This window comes from Apteryx mantelli, chromosome 1 (assembly GCF_036417845.1).
Source record: "Apteryx mantelli isolate bAptMan1 chromosome 1, bAptMan1.hap1, whole genome shotgun sequence".
NCBI classification, from domain to species: domain Eukaryota; kingdom Metazoa; phylum Chordata; class Aves; order Apterygiformes; family Apterygidae; genus Apteryx; species Apteryx mantelli.
Window position 1 is genome coordinate 110,548,524 of NC_089978.1, and position 23,876 is coordinate 110,572,399.

The following is a 23,876-nucleotide window of genomic DNA, read 5'->3' on the forward strand; positions in this document are numbered from 1 at the left end:
GGGTTTGCTGCTGTGAAGAAAGATTGCATGAGGAATCAGTAGTACTCAGATTCAAAAGGAGGGCAATCTGGATAAATATCTTACTGGTAAGCAAGTAGTTATTAGTTACTGCATGCTACCAAGACAGTACAAAACCCTACTGTCCTACTCTGGTCCTACTCCCGTTTCTAGGGGCTGAAACTGTTGAAACTTTTTAGGCAATGCTTCTACAGCTTGTTTCTAAATTAAAAGGCAGTAAGTCCTAGGATAAATTACAAAACACATCTTGATTACCCATACATAAATTATTTCTTCCAGAGAAATTTTGGAAGCTGATAGTAGCAAATGCAAATGCAAAAAAAAAAAAAAAAAAAAAGTTTCAGATCTATTTTTTGCTGAGTTGCTTGTGACAGAATGTCTCAGTGTAACCCCACCCAGCCAGGAGGGGTTAGACTAGCACTGTACTAAGCTACAATTCTCTCAACAAGGTGGTGGGATACAACTTTGGAGTTGCAAGAATCTCATTAATGCGTTTTTGTGTGTGTGTGCTTATGAAGCATACAAGTGAGATGTTACACTGAGGTCCCAAAATGTTTTATGCTATCTTGAAACCTTCTTTGTCCAGCATTGCCTTTCAGCACCTAAATATGTTATGGAATGCAGTTTTAGCTCTTTGGACCACAGACCTTTTTGATACACATCATATTTTTAGTAGACATTAATAGAGTGACTCATTGTGAAATTTGTGTTGTTTTTCTAACTTGTTACGTTATAATAACTAAGAACGATAGTAAACTTAATTGCTTGGAACTCATCTGAAAATGTGATACAAAATAGCTTGGGTTTGCTTTTTTATTCCCTTTTCAAAGTTGCAAAATCAGGTTGTGTTGATGAAGTAAATCCTGAAACTTCTTTCTTGATAAATTTGGCTAACGTATCTGTATGCACCTATTTTTCTGCTTTTGATGACAAGTGAGTAGATGAGAAAGGTAATTCCTAGAGCTGATTGAAATGCTTTAAATAAAATCCAGATGTAGTTTATCACAAGCAAAATTATCTGTGTAAAACAGTTTTTTGAATATATCTTTTGTTAATCTTTTAATAGAACCTTAAAAAGGAAATATTTTAAAGAATCATTTTGAAGGTGGGCAAAAAAAGGAAATCCTTTGAAACCATCATTTTTGGAGGCAGGTGGGAGAAATCCCCAAATATCTCTCTGATTTGGGGTAGAAAAAATTGTTCATTTTTGGTTTTGGATTTTGCTTTCTATCCATTCCATATATTTTTCTTTACTTTTCACTACCAAAACCAGAATAATTTAGTTAAAATTTTAAAAAGAACTCAGAGAGGAGAAGAGACTTTTGAAGAAATAAGTTACTGTTTTTCTATGAAGAAAAAATGGGGGTTTTTTGTTCTAATAACCTGTAGCTATTTCACAGAGTTGGCCTAGAAAATCCTGTAAATGTGAACAAAGTCCTATGTACTTTTCCTAATTTTGAAAAGAGGTCGTAGACTATTAGCTTGTAGTCTTTTACATAATTAATGCCCTTTATTGTAATTAGAATTCCATAACAAGCTGTGTTTCTTCCTATGTCTGTAATTTTTATCTTTGTGCATTTACAGTGGTCTGGTAATAACGTGTAGTCTAAACAATTAAGACAATATCTGCAGTGCAATGGTGTAAGCTTTGTAGTCATGTATTTTAAGAAGGCTTTACTTGAATAGAAAATGAAAATAAATATAGGGAATATACTGGATTCTCTCTTCAGGAAATAAAAGTTTCATCCCATAAGCTGAAGCACCGCTGAAAGCAGCAGCTTTCTAAACCACTGGGCAGACGATTTTCCTAGAGTTGTTGATGTAATCGACAATCTGGCCTCCCATCTCTCTTCATCACAGTCTGTTCCATAATGAGCTGGAATTGAGAATTGTAGTTGATAACTGAATAATGAAAATTACCTTTACAGGTATATAAAAGGCAGGTGTGTGTACCTGTTTCTAAGTGATGTAAAATGAGAGAGACATTTATTCAGGCACCAAGGCCTATAAAGCCTCTGGAAAGAAGCTGAGAACATAAATAAAGAAGGTATAATGCTATAGGCCGTACCTAAGACTTGTCTTAGATACTTAAATATGGAATTAAGGTTTATTAACAAAGCAGAAGCTTTAGTATTTGAATTCCTTAGAAAAGACATAAGTAAAACATCTTAGTTGAAGTGTAAAACAGAAATGCATGGCTAAACATTGACACTTTCAACCTATACATACTTTACTACTACTCTGAAGGATTTTTGGCAGTTGCTGTTGCAATTTTTTTCACGGCTGTTGGAAGAGTGTTCTTGTGAAATTTTCAGCTCTTTAAATTAAAATATTTTCAATTATCAAGAAAAATAGAGAATACCACATCTGGAGAAAAAATATATTTTTTTTCTAAAATTTGAGACCTTTCTGGGTAGTGCCATGAGCAGCACAATTGTAATGAGATCTTTTAGGCTGCCCATTTTGCTTTATTTTTACTTTGGATCAGTGCATTGGCTTGATCCCACAGTCACCTCAAAGAGCAGTACTGGCAGATCAGAAGGATATTTGAGAATGCGGAAACAGGAGAAGTGGCTGGAGAGGCGGGAAAGTGTCAGAAATCCCATCAGCCAGAATGGCAGCAACCCCGCCAGTTGTGAAACTCTGATCTCAGGATTAGTGGCAATTGCTGTAACACTGAATGAATGGTTTTGTTAGCAATGTACTTTTTGTGATGTTTCTGGGTTTGGAAAAAGGGCTTAAAACAGCTCCAGTTGCTGTTGCTATCTTTTCAGAGGCTGAAGAAAGACAGCAAATTTTGGAAAGGAGGAGCACACTCTCTATCCCCCATTTTTCCACATTACATTGCAAGCATTGTAATGAAGAGGTTAAACTATTTTTGTCAACTATTATTGCATGGCTTTAAAAATGTTATAATTAAGTAAATGGTATTTTAATTAAAATAGAGCAATTCTGATAACTTCCACCATTTTAAGGATGAAAAAATATGTTTAATTTCCTGCAGTTGCCCCAGTAAAAAAGCAATTGGCCAGATCCTCACAGGTGAAGGTAAACATAACCATAATGTTCTGCTCATGAGGCTCTGTCTCAGTGACTTTAATCTACTATGAGAGAGTATGAATCTTAAAAATCACTGATGTGCAAACACATCAAACTGGGTGAGCCACTTGATTTGTACAGTTTGGCCTGAACTTTTCATCTGACCGTTTAGAAATACAGACGCTTCAGTTGGGCTGGCAGATAGCTGTTCATACTTGATAGGCAGAGGGGATTATTTCATGAGACACAATTGAGCCCACAGCATCTCTCCCCCTTTATGTTGTGGGTGGCATTTTGATTACCACACAGTGATGACTAATATCCATATGACTGGGGACTTTTACTACTAACCAGGTATTTGACAGCTGCCCCAGCATGATCAGCTCTCCATCATCTCTGGCAACGCGGGGTGCAGCATATGCCATGTCGGAGGACGCCGGAGTGGGAGGCGGGCCTGGAGTAACGACGGAGTCTCAATATGAGTATGGTCGTTCTCCCTTTATTAGAGTTTACACAAAGTATATATATGGATAAGCAATACGCATGTGCTAGCAATAGTTACATGATTGGTTACAGTTTCTGTCCACGCGCATAAAGCGGATACATGATTGGTGCTGTCTACGCTCCGTCGACATTTATGGAACCTAGTTCCGTCCAGACTTGTTTACCAGTTTTGTGAATACCTTCTTTTGTAGTGCTCAAGGCCGCTATACGGCCACTTTCAGCAGGCTTCAGCAGGCTCGCTTGCCTTGGCCTAGATTCCTTCCTCTACCCCGAAGACGGGATTGCTCATCCCAATCAGAGCATGCCCTCTCTCACTTAACCATTCCCATAACCATTCCTCCATCAATGCCAGATAATGGGAGAACTGGTGAGAGAGGGAATGTGGGATATGCTGAGGAGTGCAATACACTTAACTGCGCTCAGTTTTTTTCCATTGAGATTTTTAGCATTGTCTCCATGGCAGTCATTTTAGTGTCTGTATGCTGCTGCCTGAAAATCTTCACATTTTCAGGAGGGCTTATCTCAGACAGGTGGGAAGCAGATCACGATGACTATTATCTTCCTCACTGAAGGAGTGTCTTGTAATGGGCCATTGGAGATGTAGAAAAATAGGCAGGGATGTTGGATACTATCCCAGGAAAATCATGATGAAGCTCAGGACAGGGGTTTGCAGGGTTTGTTGAGTCATTTGAAGCATAGTGAGAAGACAAATTTTTGACTTTCTTAATGGCTCAAGTCTGGAAGTTGTTTATCTGCTCAGCCATTGTGCAGGTACATGGGACTAATGTGGTTCAATTCTGTTGCAGCCATGTCAGACCCAGGCTCACTATTGCACACAAGTGAGTGTACATCCATCACATTTTTCCACCCTTCAGTTTCTGAGACGGTGTTTGGATAAGTTGTAGCACTGGACTGTAGCTATCTGTAATACAGAGACCTAGGTGTAATGTCTTTTCTCACCAAGAAACAAAACTCAGGGCAAATTTAACTTGATTCTATACTGGTATTGTATCTCCAGTCAGTTTGGTAAATGCTCAGATTTCATTTGTAGCTATTTGGTGAAAATGATGTTTTAATAGAAACTGTGAGATAAAGCGCAATGTCAAGGCTCTGAGAAAATGTAGGGGCACCTAGTTTCCAATACTGGAAGTTGGCCAATATAGATCATTGGCTATCTGCTCTGGATCTGATGAAAATTTGCTGAACTGGTGATGATCAGAAATAAAATTCTGGTCATCTGGCATTTTTACCATGAAAGTATATTATACTGAAAAAATTCTTACCAGGTCTAGTTGAGGGTCCTTCAATATGGCTTTATAATAAGCAATGTCTTTAGTATGCCTAGTAGATAAACTTCTGTATGCTCACCCAAATAATCCTCAAACATCTCTGCATCAAAGATATAGACACATTTAAATAATGATAAATTACAACTTACAAAAGTTGCTTTCTCAATATGATTTATTTCTCTGATATGATCTTAATATAATTGCTGGCTTTTCTGTAATATACCAGAACTTGAAAAGTACTTAAAAACATATTAACATAAAATTAGTATGTTTTACTATGCAAGGGTGTTTGAATTTATTAACCTGAACAAGGATTATTTACTTTTCTATCAAATCTTACAGTTTTCTTTGAAAAGACAAAAGAATTCAGACAAATGCAGGTCCAAGTTTCATCACCAGAAAGAAAACAATGCAGATTTCTAAAAGAGTGTTTCTGATTCTTGCATAACAAAAAATTAAACCTTACATTATCATTGTAATATGTAGCAAATGCCATAACAAATGAGCTTTTGAAAGTTAATACTCAACTATTTACATTCATTAGCTATTGTTCTGATCCTTACACCTTCACTATGTTTTGCTAGAACAAATATTCCCGCTGTCAACAAAGTACAAATCTTTGTTTTGCTGTTTTAATATTAGTGTTTCTTTATGATGGCTTTGTCTTGAAGTATTTGTGAGGAAGTTGTTTAAGCAAGAGATTTGAATGAAAGAAAAGGGAAAATAATTAGATTGGAAAAAAGATACGATGTTGAGCTTGAGAAAAGATTAGAAGACTGACTAACAATTGGTGGCCTAAGAAAGGGAGAAAGCATACGTTTGGAAAAGGACCTACGTATCTCCTGCGGGATTTGAGTCTGAAGTAAAAACATGTGATTCTCAAAATCCCTACCTAATTCCCTCAGAGACTATGAGGATAGAACATTGGAAACAGAGAAAAAGTGTGAGATACTTCAGTGTGGTGAAATTTTATTAATCCACATTTTCCACTTACTGAACATTTGTTTTAATAATTGTGTGAAGGCTATTCTCACTGCTGTCAACATAGTTCAACAGTTTTGAAAGGGTGACTTAACACACAGCAATAGTGTGAGTGCAGATACCCGCAAGCAGACTGTTTGTAAGTCAAGCACAAAACCCCTAAATTGGGGTTTTACAGAGGCAGAGTCCTTGTTTGTTAGCTCCAGTATGAAATTAGTATAACTCTACTGAGTGTTGTAAGAGTAGCGTGGTCCTGCAGTTCCAAGCCTGTTCTTAGACCAGATGGAGTTAACTTCCATTGGTGTTGGCCTGAAGACCCCTGTGCTGTCCTCAGTAGCACAGAATGGAAATGTTTTTGGCTTTCTTTGTCTTGGAAAGCATTAATAGGGATTCTTCGTCTTGCTGCGTGGATGCAGGTGCGTAGGTTTCCCCTGGAGCCAAACAGTCATCTTATTTGTCTATTTAGCAGCCCCTATTTGCTCCCCTAGGTAACTTCTCTACTTACTGTACTAGCTGTTGTGAACCTTCCTTTGAAGTACTAAATTGTGCCTACACATTGTGCCACAAGCTAATGGTAGAGATTTCACTCAAGGACCAAGGTGTTTAAAAGTCAAGTGCTGACATGCTCAAATACTCTTTTGGATCTGGCCTTTAATCCCCCCCCCCCCTTTTTTTTTTATTTAGACAGGGATTTGACTTAAGGACAGTTAAATGTTTTTGTACTCTTTTCTCTAAGGCTTGTTTAAGTAAAGCTCTATCCAGTTGCAATGAAACACATACCATTTCTTCAATTCTCAAGATACCAGCAACAATCATTGTAGATGAATATACCAGAGGTTCACTGGTGGGGTGTTGTGCATGCCCTAGAAAAGCACAATATTGTAATGATAATTCTGGATTCAGTGAAGCTCTGCAGAATCATGGACTGTTAAACATAGTAATATGGAATGTTTTCTTAATTCAAGTAGGATCTTTCATTTCCAGCTATTTACTGAACAATTAAACTTCATGACTATTCACTGAAAACCCTTTTCATTTTCAGTACCTTTCAATCTTCTCTTTCACTTCTGTGGCTTTGTGAAGATTCATTATCTCAAAGTTCTTATCCAGGCTTGGCAAAGTTGATCTTTCAGTCAAAAACACTTTGAGCATATATTGCCTGAAATTGATTCGAACAATATCCATGCAACTGTAGTAAAAATAATTGAAACTTTAATGGATAATAAAAAAGATAGACTAAAAGTTAAAAACTACTTTTGGTATAACCTGAGGATTTACAGCATAGAAATATGTACTACTCTAATATGAATATGTAAAATATATGTTTGATACAGATGCAGTTTTGTATTTGGTAGGTTCTAATGAATACATACAGTTGAATAAATAGCACATTATAGATCTATTCTGCTTCTTAATTTTGTGAGCATTCCATTTTAAAATGCAATAACCCAAAGGTCAGCTGCAGAGAATAATTACATGTTAGTAGCAATTGCACCAAATGATTAACTCAAATTTACTGCAGTTTTTAAAACTTGTCTTAATGTCAAGTATAGTGCTGGAGAACCAATAATACTAATTGAATTATGGCTCTAAAGTAATTAGAATTTCGGGATAAACAACATTATTTTGTGAATGTATGACTGTGTTGCTGGAGATGGTAAGCTTTGCTTCATTAATTAATAAAGAACCCATATGTTCTGTTTTTAGTGGTGCTGGAGGCTGAAATATTTTGTTTATTGAGGGATAAATCTTTTATAATGTTTTACCTCTGAAAGCAGACAAAGAATATGCGTCACTTTTGTGACTTCCTTCATCCACAAGACTTTTTAAAATTATAATTTAATATCAGCATTTGTATAAAATGTCTAATACAAAACATGAATGAAATTAGATTAAACCATTCTAGCAAACTGAGTCGTTGTCAAGTAATATTTGAGATTTATCTTGAATTAAATAAAAAGGTTGAAGTCAAATCATCAGTTAACAATTTCCATTGATTTTCCATCTCTCTAAGATACTATATTGTAATATTCAGGTTAATCTTACTTGGCGACAAACTAGACAAAATTAATAATTAATGAACTCTTCCTCCTCGTGCTATTTTTGTTGTCATTTAAATTTGTATGTGTTTATGAATTTGGCTGATAGCTTTGAAAATCGATTGAGATACCTATAAATTCCTGATAAATAACATCATGAGCATATGCTATTTCCTGATTAATTTCTTTTATTTATCTTCAAATAAATCTTAAACTCTAATATGTACACACACACACGTGCATACACACATATCTACTTGCCCTTAATTCTACAAAGGTTGAGAATGGTAATTAACTGTTTTCTCCAGCTCTAGCACTGTGCTACTGCAATTCCTTTTCCTAGGTATGTCCAGAACCTCCACTTCTATTTCTTCCACTGCAATAAGAGCTGTAAACAGAAATCAAGCAAGAGACCTAAAATGGAGTATCAATAATTTAGAAAAAGAGCATTCCAAAACAACAAAAAAAAAACATAATTAGGTAGGTACCCTCAGTCTGGAGATAGAAGTCATCTTTCCTCTTATTGTCTCTTCCATAGACTTTCTCTGCATATCTTGGTCATTGTGTTTACCAGCTATCCTTTAGCAACTTCTGGCATCTCATCTTCTCAGTAGCCTCTTTTTCCTTGTGCTATAGTCCCCAATAATCTGGAAGCATTTGACACTAGCTAAAAAAGATTTGAAAAATGGTACATCCAGAGTACAAGATCTTTGTATCCAACAGTTTGAAGCACTGTGTTTTCTATATGTAACACGCAGCTTTTATCTGAAATTATTATGGAATTTCCGTGTTGTTCTTGTATCAGCTATTGAATTCATATGACAATACTTTATGACCTCATTATTGGTTGTATAGTCTAATTAAGAGAGAGAGATGTATATCATTGATTTGGTATGCTTAAATAGTCACTCCTAATCTAATCCTAATCTAATAACAGTTATTAATACATATAACCTTAACTTCTGTTACACTCTTGTTTCCTGAAACCACATGATGTTAGTATAAGGATTATCTGGCTATGAAAGTGTTTTATATTGCAACAACATAGAAAATTTCAGACTTTTTTAGAGTACTCTTTGGGGTTTTTTTTTCTTTCTGGATTTACTAAATTTTAGAAACATTTAGTCCTACTTACTGGGCTTGCTTTGCAATGAGGTCCAAACTTGTATCTCTTTACTCTGAATTGACTAGAATATGTTTTAAAAAATATATAATCATCTCTCTTTTCTTTTTATGATGTAGACTGTCATCCATTTATTTCTTTTCACTAACTAGTCTTTTATTGCGTTTTTTTGAAAAAAAATTGTATGTGTAAACCATCCACGACAGATTGCCATAAATACCTTCATATCCTTGCCTGCTTCAAATTGTATGCTGGTCTTGCTCAGACATATGGCAGCATCGGACTTGTGTGGGTAGCATCAGACTCTGTTGTGGGTGTTTCCAAGTTTTTTTAATCAACTTTTTGAAAAACTGTGTACTGATAAATGTGGTTTGATTGTGCTGCATTTACAGATTGAAATGGAGGCCTCAAGACTCTCCTTTGACACAGACTTTAATATATTGACAGAGAAGGAACAGGACTGTAAACAGAGACTATTATATTGGGTGTTGTTTAGCAAAAATGTATCAGTGAAACATTTGGAAAATTATTACAGCAACCCATATTAAAGTTTAGCTCTTAGTTTAGTTTTTATGTAGGCCTTCCATAATGAGAAAAAACATTCCAGCTGTAGGGTGCACATAGATATTTATTGTTTCTCTCATTTAGTGAAATAAAAAATTCAGAAGGTGGGCACTGCTATTTTGTAATTACATTATCAGCTTTGACCTGTCTATCATTACTCTGTATGTTTGGACAGATTGTGTTGCTCATATTTTACTGGCTGTACAGTCTCTTTGTTCCTACGTAACAATTTTATCAGAAACAGTCATATTTACGTAATTTATTTCCTTATGTGCATGAGAAACCTTATGTTCATAAAGTGTTTTAGGTACACTGCTTCTGTTGGAGTTACTGAAAACCCAAGTAGGTTACACTTGTTTTTAAACCCAGTTTAGCCTTAACATGATTTCAGTCTTAAGAAACATTGTTACACAGCTGTGTCTCTAAGGTAAGATTACTAGTTATCCTTCAGAGGCTCTGTTCCTTCTTGCCCAGGACATGTAGGAGGTCACTGCCACAACAGTTCAAGCACTTAAAATCTTGATAAATCAGATTTTACTGGGTTTTGTTACTTTTTTCTGTTGGGTTTCACAGTATGTCACAGAATCCCAGAATAGTTGGGGTTAGAACGGACCCCTGGAGATCATCTGGTCCAAATCCCCTGCTCAAGCAGGTTCATTTGGAGCAGTTTGCCCAGGATCACATCCAGTTGGATTTTGAATATCTCCAAGGATGGAGACATCACAGCATCTCTGAGAAATCTGTGCCAGTTTTCAACCACTCTCACAGTGAAAAAGTTTTTTCTAGTAGTCAAGTGGAATTTCAGTTTGTGCCCATTGCCTCTTGTCCTGTCACTGTACACCACTGAGAAGAGTCTGGCCCTGTCCACTTTACTCCCCTCATCGGGATTTTATACACATTGATAAGATTCCCCCTGAGCCTTCTCTTCTCCAGGCTGAACAGTCCTAGCTCTCTGATGTGGCCTCACCAGGGCTGAGTAGAGGGGGAGGATCACCTCCCTCAGCCTGCTGGCAACACTCTGCCTAATGCAGACCAAGATACCTTTGGCTGCCTTTGCCTCAGGACACATTGCTGGCTCATGGTCAACTTGTTGTCCACCAGGACCCCCAGGTCCTTCTCTGCAAAGCTGAATCTATTCCTTTTAACAGCAAAATCTCTTTTATGTTAGATTGGGGGGGGGGGGTCTGAAATTCCAAGTGTTTCTAGGAAAAAGTCATACTGCCTTAAATGTGTGTGGTGTTTTCTTTCTAATTTTGTAATTTGCTTCTTCTTGTTAACCCCAGTTGAGATCATACTATTCAAGGTAATTGCATGCCAGCTATTTCCTGTAACACCTGGTCTATTTTTTATTGCCAGATGGTTGTGATGATGCAGAACGGAACACTGGGATGTTGTAATGAATGTAGTTGGGAGATATTATTAAAGTATTTTGTTCACTCTTTCTTGATTTGAAACTACAGAGAATCACCTCTGAGACACATTTGCCACTTGTGGTCACACTACATTTTCCTGAAAGATGATAATCTTGGATTACCATTAATATTGTGTTACTGTTTTTAATGCTTTTTATAGCAGTCACTGGAAATAAGAGTCATCTCAAATTTCTCTGAAGTCAAATTTCACAGTTTATGCATTAAAAAATAACAATAAAACTTCTTCCACCCTTTGCCCACTGCTGCTTGCAGCCTATTAATGTAAAAGAAACTTATCTCACTCTAAGTGACTTTGGTCAATGATCACCTTTCAGACCAAGCTTGCCCTTTCTGTTCTTTTTGGTCTTTGGAAAATTATTCTGAAATTATTTTTAAAGCTGATTTAGTTACTTCTAGGTTCTTCTGTATATATGAGCTGCATGGATAAGAGGGGCTTGACATCAGACTAATTTGGCTCAGTATCAAATAACCAATTTTGGTGTGGTAAATCATGTATTTTCTTATGTGATGGAATTAGCCTGTACACACCACTGCGGTAAAATGCACTTTCATTTCTAGTATATTTTTAAAGTATAGCAATCTTCTGCATTTTATAGAGTTTTAAAATCGCCTTAGTAAAGCAAGACGTTAGAGATTTTCTCATTTATTTCCTGTTCTTTGAGTGTTTTTTCCAAACACAGATATGTCAGGGGGAATTTAGGGTGAGCTGGCCACAAGGATAGAGCCATACCACTCAATGACATAAAGTTTAAAATGTATTTATTAAGCAGGATTGGTATAGTGGGTAAATAGTGATTTCTGTGCTACCACACACTTGCACATCCTGTACAGAGTAGACACACCAACATAGTCATCGAGCTGTGACCAGTGCCACAGACCCAGGAGAACAGGGCACTTTACCCCTGCCCCCTTGGTGTGCCCCCAGCCTGGCAGCCTGGCCCCTACGTGTAGTGATCCCACTGTGGGCTCAGGCTCCTGTACCATATCAGACCTCTGTGCATGGGTGTTCCCCCACAGTGCTTTTGTCTTCACTGTTGCTTTCTGATTTAAAAGGTTGGTATAAGCCACCTCTGGCCTTGTTGGTCAGGTCACCCCTTAGGCCAATTTCTTTGACTTGCTGCATATCTAAAGATGATTAGTGGTTGTTACCTGGGTTACTATCACCTTCTGGTCCTCCCCAGATACATTGCAAGGATGAAATCCTGTTAACAGTTCATCTGTGCTTCTCTGTTTCTTTCTCATATGCACCTAAACCCATACAGCAGGGCAGAGGTAGTCCAGAGCTTTTGGTTAAGCTGCCCCCACATCAATTATCTGTGCTTGGTTTGTTTCTTCAGTGCATACCAAAATCATCTAGTAAGTCAGGGCTGACCAGACATAATTGAGGTCTCACTTACCTGAGCAATGTTTTGGGGTGGGCTTTACCACATGACAAATGAACCCAATTTTCTTTGTGATGTTCTTCAACTCACAAGGTCATTCTTAAAATAATGTGGGAGGTACAAAGACACAGAGTTTCAGGCTTCAAATTCTATACAAAGTTGATTTCTGTTTTGTCTGGCACCTGCTTGAAAAGGTGTCAGGGACTAGAGAAGCATATACAAAAGAATAATTTTTCCATTTTATGTTACCGATCTAGTTGAGGAGAGAAGTTGTAAACCTGACTGCTTAACACAGGTTTATGTCTTCGCATTCCTGCATCATTTGTAAAGTGGATGGGATAGTCTGGTGAATAAAGCTGATGTATTTATTTTATAGAAATAAACCTCTCAGGATTGCCCTGTGTAACAGGCTATTATTTTCTTGAAAAGACACATCAAAGGGAATACAAATGAACCATAAACTTTGCATGAAGGGCCCCACCACTCTGTCACATTGCAGCTCTCATGGCTGTGTGTAGAGCGAGAGCCTACTTCCAGGCAGCAAGAGCTCTTGCCTCAATCTGGAAGACAACAAACCTTTTCCTCATACTTTCTTATCACCAATATTCTCTGAGATCACGATAGTCAGTTCTACTGCTAGTAGCACATCTTCAGTTCACTGAGATTAGAGCATAAATGTGAATGTACACAGTTTCAGTCATACCCATTTTTCACTTGCTTGTTTTTGTTACACTACCCTTCTGCCTTGCAAAATCTGTCATCCTCCTTCCCTTCTTCTTTTTCCAGCTTCACTGCCCCACTAGTTCTATCTTCCCTTCACTGATAGCTTTGTTTCCACACAGTTCTCTCTATCTTTTTGCCTGCTGTTCTGCTATTTTAACAAAATGTCTTCTTTCTTCTCATTCAAATAGAATCTACCTTCTGCTCATCTATGGGAATATTCAAATCAATTTTCACTCCCTTTTTCTTCCAACCCTCTCCCTTACCCATATATCACTTTGCTGTTCCTCTCATGGTCATTCTTCCTACCTTGGTATTCAACTTCTTCTCCCCCTTCATCCCTCTTCCCTGAATTTCTGTATTCCCTATTCTTCCCGGTTTTTCTAGAATGCTCAATTTTATCTTTTAAAAGATCACAAAGAATCTTAAGCAATTTTTTTTTTCTTTTCAACCCCTGCTTTTTACAGTGCAGAGGAAGGAAAGAGGATAGCAGAAGAAGGTGAAATTTAAGTCTGGAGAATAGAAGCATTTGCAAGAGAGGAAGTTTCCAATGGTGTAGACTGAAATGTTGTGCACAGTGAAAATGTCAACACACATGTCCATATTTAAGAAGGTGTTCTAACATCTATTTTCTACTCCATCACTTATCCAAACTGTTAAATCCAGATTCATGAATCATTTTATGGTCTAGATGAGCAGACAATGAGGTGGATTGAGAACTGACTGAATAGCAGAACTCGGAGGATTGTAATCAGTGGCACAAAGTCTAGCTGGAGGCCGCTAGCTAGCCAGTTCCCCCAGGGATCAATACTGGGTCCTGATCAACTTAGTCATCAGTGACCTGGAGGAAGGGACAGAGTGCACCCTCAACAAGTTTGCTGATGATACAAAACTGGGAGGAGTGACTGATGCACCAGAGGGCTGTGCTGCCATTCAGAGGGACCTGGACAGGCTGGAGAGATGGGCAGAGAGGAACCTCATGAAGTTCAACAAAGGGAAGTGCAGGGTCCTGCACCTGGGGAAGAATAACCCCATGCCCCAGTACAGGCTGAGGGCTGACCTGCTGGAGAGCAGCTCTGTGGAGAAGGACCTGGTGGACAACAGGTTGACCATGAGCCAGCAATGTGCCCTTGTGGCCAAGAAGGCCAATGGTATCCTGGGCTGTGTTAGGCAGATAATTGCCAGCAGGTCAAGGGAGGTGATCCTTCCCCTCTTCTCAGCCCTGATGAGGCTGCATCTGGAGTGCTGTGTCCAGTTCTGGGATCCCCAGCACAAGCAAGATATGGATGTGCTGGAGCGAGTCCAGCAAAGGGCTACTAAGATGACTAAAGAGCTGGAACGTCTCTCCTCTGAGGAAAGGCTGAGAGAGCTGGGCCTGTTCAGCCTGGAGAAGAGAAGGTTGAGGGGGGATCTTATCAATGTGTATAAGTATCTGAAGGGAGAATTTCAAGAGGATGGGGCCAAACTCTTTTCAGTGGTGCCCAGCGATAGGATGAGAGGCAATGTGCCCAAACTGAAACACAGACAGCTCTGTCTGAACATAAGAAAAAACTATTTTACTGTGAGGGTGTCTGAGTGCTGGCACAGGTTGCCCAGAGAGGTTGTGGAGTCTCCATCCTTGGAGATATTCAAAAGCTGCCTGGACAGGTCCTGGCTAACATGCTCTAGGTGACGCTGCTTGAACAAGGGTGTTGGACTAGATGATCTCCAGAGGTCCCTTCCAACCTCAATCATTCTGTGATTCTGTGATTTCATAATTAGAATTAACCCATAGAATTCCTTTTCTCAATTTCCAGTGCCATTTTTCTGCCATGTCTATATGAAAATATATTCTTCTCCTGCACACTCAAGAGTTTTGTGCTGCAAAAAAAAAGAAAAGAAATGAAGCTCTGTTTTTTGAGTAGGTCTTAGGAGAATCTAATTTGATATCTGTGTTGTTTTAGCTTGTTTTGACTCAGAAATATAGTTTTCTTTTTACCTTTTAAACAACAGGACACTAAAATATGCAGTAAGAATAGGTCTTCAGAAATCCTAACTTCTTTCAATAATCTGAGAGAGCAAAAATGTTTTCATAGATACCTTGTGGGCAAAATATCCATTTATTGAGATGAAGGAGGAAAGCTTATTCTGAACTGACGATGCCTCGCTAAAAATTGCTGGTATTCTGTCAGTTTCCTCCTGTTGAAATTAAATGGGTCTTGGATTGTGCATTTTGGTACATCTTTACTATCACAGGAGGCTTAGTTTTTTGGCTTAGCAGTGGTCCACAGAAAAAGAGATATTTGGAGTTTAAAATGAATATCTTCAATTCTACCCAGAGAGATGGCAAAAACTAATGAAGACCATGGAGACCAGGGACGGTATGGTCACTGTGAAAGGATGAAAGCAGAGGACAGATTGTCAAAGTTCTTAACCAGCAGATATTATATAAATCTTAAATAGTGGAAGATTGTCTGTGATAAAATGAATTTTAAAACATATGTAGTAAGCTTAAGCCCATTTTATAGCTTTCATTTCACTGTGTACTGTGCCAAAGATTTGGAAGGTTAACATTGAAACTGTGGCAGACAAAGGAAATGAAACAATTGTAAGAACTTTCTTTTTCACTGAAATACTGAAAAGCTTTGAAACCTTACTTTCAGTGTTTTGTTTTTTTTTCTGGTTCCCATTTTACTCATATCAGGTAATGAAGATAGACATTTTAAGTTGGACATTTTGAGTTGGACTTTTGAATCTGGAAAGCCATCAAAACTATCAGATAAGTCTTAATAATGAAGTGATGCTTTCTATGAATTGAAGGACAGTCTGTACAATATTTCAGACTATTTACAAATGCTATCAATGTTTTGTTAATACAGTCTTGAATAATGTTTCTGGCACTTATTTTCTAATGTAGCACATTGGAAACAGGAATTAACTTTAAATTTCTCGTAATCATATATGGGAGCATAGCAAGAGGAAGAAAAAGAAGATAAAATTATTGAAATGCAAATTGAACTTTTGAAGTGATGTGAGAAGGTAATTAGTATTAGTATTTGAGAGCAATAAACATGGGCAGTTCTTCTTAAACATGCCCCCACCCCTCCCCATTTTTTTTTCCACTATTTTGACCAATGTTTTTCTGCTAAAGTATTGAGCTGGTGTTGAAAGTTAGCAACATTATTTTCCTTCTATAATCACCAGTCTTTTTGTGCATCCATTGACTGTCATCACCATCTTCCTGTGACACTAATCCACCACTTCCCAAAACATCTATTCATGGAAAGAACCTGCTTCAGTTTCCATTCAGCCACCTTATCTACCCTCCTCCTGTTAGTTTGTCCTCTACATCAGACAAAGCAAAATCTTCTGTGAGACACTTAAAATACCTCACAACTCCAAATTACTGAAAATTTCTCACCAAGACACTCCAGTAATTTTTTGACTGACTGGAGGAAGTGGAGGTAGAAGTAACGTATATATCAGCATAAATTTCAGCATAATTCTCTATTATGTCCTTGCAATACTTTGGCTTTCTGCATGGTCTTTCTCCTGAATTGTTTGGAAAATTATTTATCTGATATTTTCTTCCTAAACAGTGATTAGCAATGTGTCTACACTATTAATAGTGGTTCAAACAATATTATGATATTGAGAATAATCAATTTTACGATCAAACAAGAAAAAATAATAGGGATCCCAAATAAAGTACATCCAATTTCTTATGAAAAAGTAATTTGTTTTTGAAACTCAATTTTTCTTCATATTCATGTTTTTTTTCTCCTTCAAATGTCATTTTAGCTATTAAAAAATGAAAAATCAGAACATTTCACTTTCAAAATGCCAAAAGGAAATGTTTCCGCTTTCATTTTTCTTTTTGAAAATGCCTTTTTGCTATGTTTGTCCAAAATTTGCAGAAAATGAAGGTTGCATATTTTCAGAAATAAATTGCTTATGAAAAAGACAGCCCACAGAGATTTCAATATATACAGGTCTTTTTGCAAGCTTTAGAAAGCAAATTGAAAGATCAGGTGGACCAGTCAAAATGGATCAAGTGTAGAACAGGTAATGTCTTTTTAAGTTTGTGGCAGTCTGCATTCTTTATTTGATCATTTTAGACTTTTTTTTTGAAATGTAGAACTTTTGTAATGAAAGCATCCTTTGCTTAGACTGTCAGATGCAATCATTTTCAGTCTTAGTTGTTTGCTTAGTAGAAATTTGAGGGTTTGTTTTTCTTCTGTAAAAGTTTTTTGTGAAGAACAGTGCTCTGGCAGACCTTCAAACAGATTTCTCTTCCTCATTCTGATCCCTTTCAACCACTTGAGTGCTGCCTCCCCTCTGCATCCACCTCATATTCTGTTGACAGCTTATAAAATGAGGTATTAGTTCTTGTAAGAAACAGCAATGCAGCTACTTCAAGCACCCTATGTACACTCTGATTCTGCAAAATAGCTTTAAGGAGCAGCTACTCTATTTTATCAGTGCTTAAATGTAGAACAGGTTGCTGGTTTTAGAAATTAATTAACATAACATTATTATCTACACACCAAGCACACAAAAATGAATTTAAATATCATTTAGGAATTAAGAACCAGAAACAAATCTCAAACCCCAGTGATATATGATAGACTTGAATTAAATTACTTCAGTATTTTCCAGTAGTATTCTAATGACAGGGTCACCAAACTTAATAGTAGTTTATCATATTTACCCTTACTTGCACTGAATGAAATACTGCTAGAAACAGAAGCTTTGCCTTTTAAGTGTTCTTATGCTCAGAGTATGTCTGAGTTGACTCAGGGAAGGTACAACGTTCTCATAAACCATGGTTATGAAACAAACAGCTTACAGGGAAAAAAGTTATTTTCAGAGTCCAGTATGTTCCCAAGTGTTTTCTATCTGGAAGCATAACTCCTAACACCCCAATATGTTTATTATCTTCTTCATTATAGCCCTAAACATTCCTATAATCCTATTATTAGCCATGCTTTTTAACTTTTTTATTTAATGTTCCCTTTTCACTTCTTTAATTTTATTGACTATCCATTTGTAAAATATTTTAATTAAATATTTTTCTGCTGACATATGTGGGCAATTTTTAAGAAAACTATTTTTATTAGGTTTTGTGAAAATAAATACAGTGCACACTTCAATAGCTTTGAAGCACAGATAATGCCATTGCCTGTGTACCTGCTTAATTTGGAAAAATTGCTTTATTTCTAAACTGATTTAATAATTATTATTTATTATTACCAAGATTACCAAGAAAAAATACTTCTATTCACATAGTGAATTGATGTAGCAGTAGTGATACGCCTGCCTGCTTTGGTTATTATGTTTGAATTGTGCCTGGAAAGACAACAGAGCAAAGACACACAAAAATGTGGAAAGAATTGTCTGTTTAGCTTCTGTAAGGGGAAGGTCAGGAGAAGTTGTAACACAATCTGTAATCCATGTATTAATTTATTAATTCTTTATGATATTCTGAACTGAGATGCTTACTACCTATTGTAATAAGGAGATCCTCCTAATTTTAGATTTTGTTCTGTTTTGTCATGAGGAATCCTGCATCCTTATACCTGGCCAGATAGATGGGAGCTTGTGACTTGACAACATGTTGTCAAATGGTTGCCTGTGGTGGCATTTTTAAGCAATTATCTCATACAAGGGAAGACAGCTGAAGTTGATTGAAGCAACAGGCATTTTTTAAGTCAAGCAAGTAAAGAAACTTTTTATTGAAATATATTTCCTATAAACATACAAAAGATCACTGATGATACAGATAGTTGACATTTTATTTTATGAATGCATGTATCCAATATTTTGCAGCTAAACTAGGGGAAAAAAAAAGAAACAACTTTCTGTTCTGTATGTCAAATACGAGAGGCTTTGACCCTTCTGTCAGACTTCCTACGAGTAATAGGTAATACACAGACACCCACTGCTGGCAGGAACTAACAGCTTTGTCTGCCTACAAAGCAGCCTCTTCCATATTTTTTATTTTGTTGCCTTCAGTTCTGTTGCCATTTCAGGGAGATGACTGTTGTGCTAGAAAACAGTAGGGGGCTCCAGCAGTGGTGACTTTAATAATCTCAGTGGAAATCCTTGAAAAGTTCAGCACTCGGAAAAAATTCCGAAAAAATTCCAAACACATGATTCAGTCTTAGTGATAATGTGAATCAGCTTTTGTGAGAAGTATACAAATCTTGGATAAATAAGATCATTTTCGCAGATTTTCAACTGTTGAGTATCAGCTTTTTGCTTGTATGGTCAACCGATCCTCTGGTTGTTATTGCCTGCTGCTTCTCCAGCTCAGGTCATTTTATTCCACATGTTGCTGTCTGCTGGTTGCCAATCACGGCTGCTGACACCCTGTTAATTCTGGTGCACAGCCATCTGTTATTTTCTGCTTAGACACTCAGGGGAGTGAGATCTTGGAAGTCCACTGCACTTCCCATCGCCCTGGCATATGGATAAAACAGAAGTGCCTTGGGTTTCCTGCTTTAGCGGCTGTAGTCAAGTAACATGAGTTTGAAATTTTTTTCAGTGGGCCTTCTTATGAGTTAACAGGTATATCAGGATTTTCATTGTCATCTTCTGTAGACTACAATATTTTGCCAATCTTATTTAATGCCCATCTAAAACCGCACTGAAGTGTGGGCAAAATTACTTTGCAATTAAATAGTGACATTTCCTGGTGCTGCAGAAATCTACAGCATTGGAATGACCTTCACCTCTCCTCCTCTCTTCCTTGGGGATGCTGGAGCTGTGGCTTTGTTTTGGTTTTGAGTGTAGGTTTAAACTGTTTTAAAGTGTGCCGAGAAGTAATTTGTGGCACATGGTAAGTTTAGGTGTGGAGTAGATGTTCCACGAAAAATATCTTCTTCTGCTGCTGGCTGTTTGGGAGATACTTCCCTTCAAAGGTACTTTCATGTTAATATGAACCAGGTGTTAGTCACCTCCAGTTTTTGGTTATTTCAATTCATGCAAAAGATCCAGGCAGTAAAGAATATCCTTTCTGCTGCAGAGCAAAACCAAACATTGAGTGCCCAAGGTCATTTCTTCTGTACAGAAATCTCTAGGATGCCACATTAATTGAACAGAAGAAGGGGCAGTTCACCAGGCATATGAGTGGAAGAGAATTCTGTAACTAGAGACTTTTCCTATTCAAAATGTTTAGTACTTATTCCCTCTCTTTCTAAGTTTGCTTATTGTGCTAGTTATACAGAAAAAAAGGAGATATTTAAGAGATGGTTCAAATAAATACAGCTTTATTAAGGCATCTTGAAGATTTACTCAGCAAGAAATCAAGCAGTGCAGGCTGCCAATCCTTTTTTATCACTTCCACTTGTTTGAGGGTTGCCATCAAATTTTCCTATTCGAGCTGTGTATTTATTAGCCAGTGGTCCTGTAAGTGTGTTATGTTGGTGGCATCCACCTCTAACGTTTCTCTGTTGAAATTCTCCCAGCAAGAACTGCTTTCTAGCGCTTTCTATTTTTAGCCTAATTTTCCATCTGCCCTGTCAAGCTGAGTGGTTGTATAAACAATGATATGTTTTCCCAGCTTGGCTTTGAGTCTCAATTAAAACACAAATACAAGGCAAAAAGCATACTTACTCATTTTTATGTATCTTGAATGTTCATGCACTCAAAGTATAAATTTTCTATACAGTTTCCTACAAGTAGACAAATATAAAATGTCAGTTTCTATAGTTTCTGAAGCAGCATAAACTTCATAAATCTGAAATCTGTTTGCAGACTGAAGATGCTGACAAAGATTGGCAGGAATAGCCAACAAATATATATATTTGAAATCTTCCTACAAGCAGCAACAATCAAGGGATAGATAAATTTGCATTCACATCTGGAGATAATGCTATATTTCAAATATGCTAAAACCTACAATGGACAATGAAATAGTTTGTCCACGTGTACACTTTCAAAATGCATTGTTTCAAGAAATGGTGACTTTCATTTGCATTTTAATAGTTTTTTTTTTATTTTACCCATTCTGTTCCATTAAAAGGAGAAATTTTTAACAGACATGTAAATTTTACCCATCTTTTGCCACTTTTTCCTACTGTCCTTGACTATCTGAAAATATGAAGCAGAATGAAAATGAATGTAAAAGAATGAAAGCATGAAAATGTTACCGCCTTTTTTATTTGGCAAGTTTAGACCAGCAATCATTAAATCCTTGGTTCCTTTTGAATATTGCACTTGTTCTTGATAGCTCATGAGTTATAAACTTTTCAGCTTTTGATTTACTGTTCATCTCAGGAGTTTTATCTAGAAGCCACTTGAGAAACCCAACTTTGGAATCAGTCAGTAGGAAGTGTTGTGTTGTCAGGATCAGGCAAAGCAATTGAAAGAGCTGATTGAGAGAGGTGCCCTCTGAGCATTGAGCAGTCTACCTGCCGCTCAGCATGACAGTGGCTGCCAGGAATGCCAAAGACCTCATTACAAACAGGCTTGCTGGCAATCAAAGCAGCATTGGAGATCTTCAAAGCAAGCTGGTTGTATATGCCATTGATATAACAGAAGGGTTGGGGCAGGTGGTAAATATAATTGCTAAAAAAAATTGTTGGGTACTGAGACTCATACTGAGAGGAGGGGTGCCCCAAAGCAAATTTAAAATTGAAATTGTTGAAATTCAATAATTAAGCTCTAAGGAACAAGAAAAGAAAAGGATAGAAAACCAGCAATCTTGAAGATGTTTTGTACACAGTAAGTATTTACGGTGTGAATATTATTCTTTATTATAAGAACAGTAAAGAATTAACATTTCTGAGTTGTTACAAGAGATGAAATCCAAATGACCTGTGTCCAGATGAATTATGTTAAGATACTCTAAGCCATTTCTTATCCACAAATTCCTGTTGATTTCAGCAAAAGCACTTGCATGGTAAAATGGCACTCATAGTGAATAAAGTGGTGTAACTAGCTCTTATTTTGTAAGAAGAAACTTAATATTTCACTTTATGTATTTTTAGTGATATTATGCCATAAATGTCTGCAAAGTGGTGGTACCTACCAATAAATGTTGCCATTTAATGAGAACACAAAATCATATTCTTTAATTTCGTAAGACTTTGCTATACTTTTGATCCAGATAGCCAAATGAGAAAGACAGAAATTGGTAACCTTGCAGCCAAAAAGTAAATGTTACGTTGTCCAATATTTTACTCTTTTTTTCCACTTTCTAACAATACATGCAACCGTTTCCATTTCAGAAGCTTTCCAAATATATATGAAATGGAATAGAAATCAGATACACACTATGCATATGTCTTGGGTTCTGTTTTGTAACATATATCAACAAAAATGCCTGCATAAGTTGTATTTTAAATGGAAATGGATGCAGTATTTGAGAAGGTTCTTTCCAGGCTGTGAGAGAGAAGTTTTCTGCTTTCTGCTGATTAGATATTGTTGATTCTAACATACACCAGGAAGCTAATCCTTTAGACCTGTGTGAGCATATTAGCCGACGCTGACTGGAGTCAAACCAGTACTATATTCACTGCTGTAACTTTAGCAGAGACATCACATTTTCCTAAAAATACAAGGAGATAGAAAAAAAAAAAAAAAAGACTGGGAAGCCCTTTTCCAACATGTGTTGATTTCAGTAATTCATTCCTTCATGAAGAAATGCAACAACAGCCATTATCTGAAGCAAATATTTAAATATATATTTCAACTAATTCAGTGCAAAAGCAGAACTAGAGATGTTCAGTTTTAGTGAAATTTTCCCTGAAGTTCAATTGCACAGGTGTATAATGCGGTGTTTGATAAGGTGTGAGCTCCAACAGGAACTTTTCCTTCAACAGAGACATTACTAATGATCTGTCTTGTGTACACAAAGTTGGTAGAATTTGTTTGAGTCAATACAGATGAGGCTTGCACTGCTGTCATGTCACAAACAGCTAGCTGGTAAGTAAGCAACTTGTGGGTGTAAGTAACTAAATAAGCTCCTCGTAAAGATCAGTTGAGTTAGTAAGCACTATTTTGGTTGAATGAAGCACTGATTGATATTTGATTTTGAGTCATTGAGAGTGTAGATTTTTTTCCTTGTTTTTAGGATCAGCTTGCTTAATGCAGGTTTGGTAGGTTTTGTACTGTGATGTTAGAGAACTGTTCTTTCTAATTTATTTGCCTCTATTTTCCTGTAGTAGGTCTTTGTGACAGCATTAGAAAGACAAGCAGTGTGGATGTTCTTTAGCCATGCCAAATAAATTTCAGGAAACTTACCCCAAACAAAAGTTTTTGGGGTTTTGTTGAAGCTACAGAACAATTCTTTTCCAACTTAGCTACTGTTATGCATTGTTGTGTCTCTAACATATCGTATTCAGATTCTAACTTCTAATTTTCCTCATATTTTCTGTCACTGGTATAGCATCAACAATCAGCACAATGAGAAAAACAGTGTAGGTGAGGAATCAGTCTCAAGCAAAAGCACATTACCTAGGAAAGAGTACCTTTGGGTTGGGTGAAGGTTGGTTGGTTGGTTTGTTTGTTTGTTTAACATCATTGCCTATGGCAATTCCATGTACTTTACAAGTAATTTCAGCAATGACAGGATTTCCTTTATCATGTTTAAAATTTCATTATTCTAAAGAGATTTGGAAACATTCTGATGATGCAATTGTTCCACTAGAATTTGACAGCTTGAGTAAAGAAAGTATTTTATGGAGAGGGACTGATTTTGCCAGAGATCCAGCAAAATTCATGAGTCCCTCTAAGTCTAGGATTTGTTTTCTTTTGGGAAAAATTCATTTAGATTTTACTTCTTGCTTTCATCAAAACAA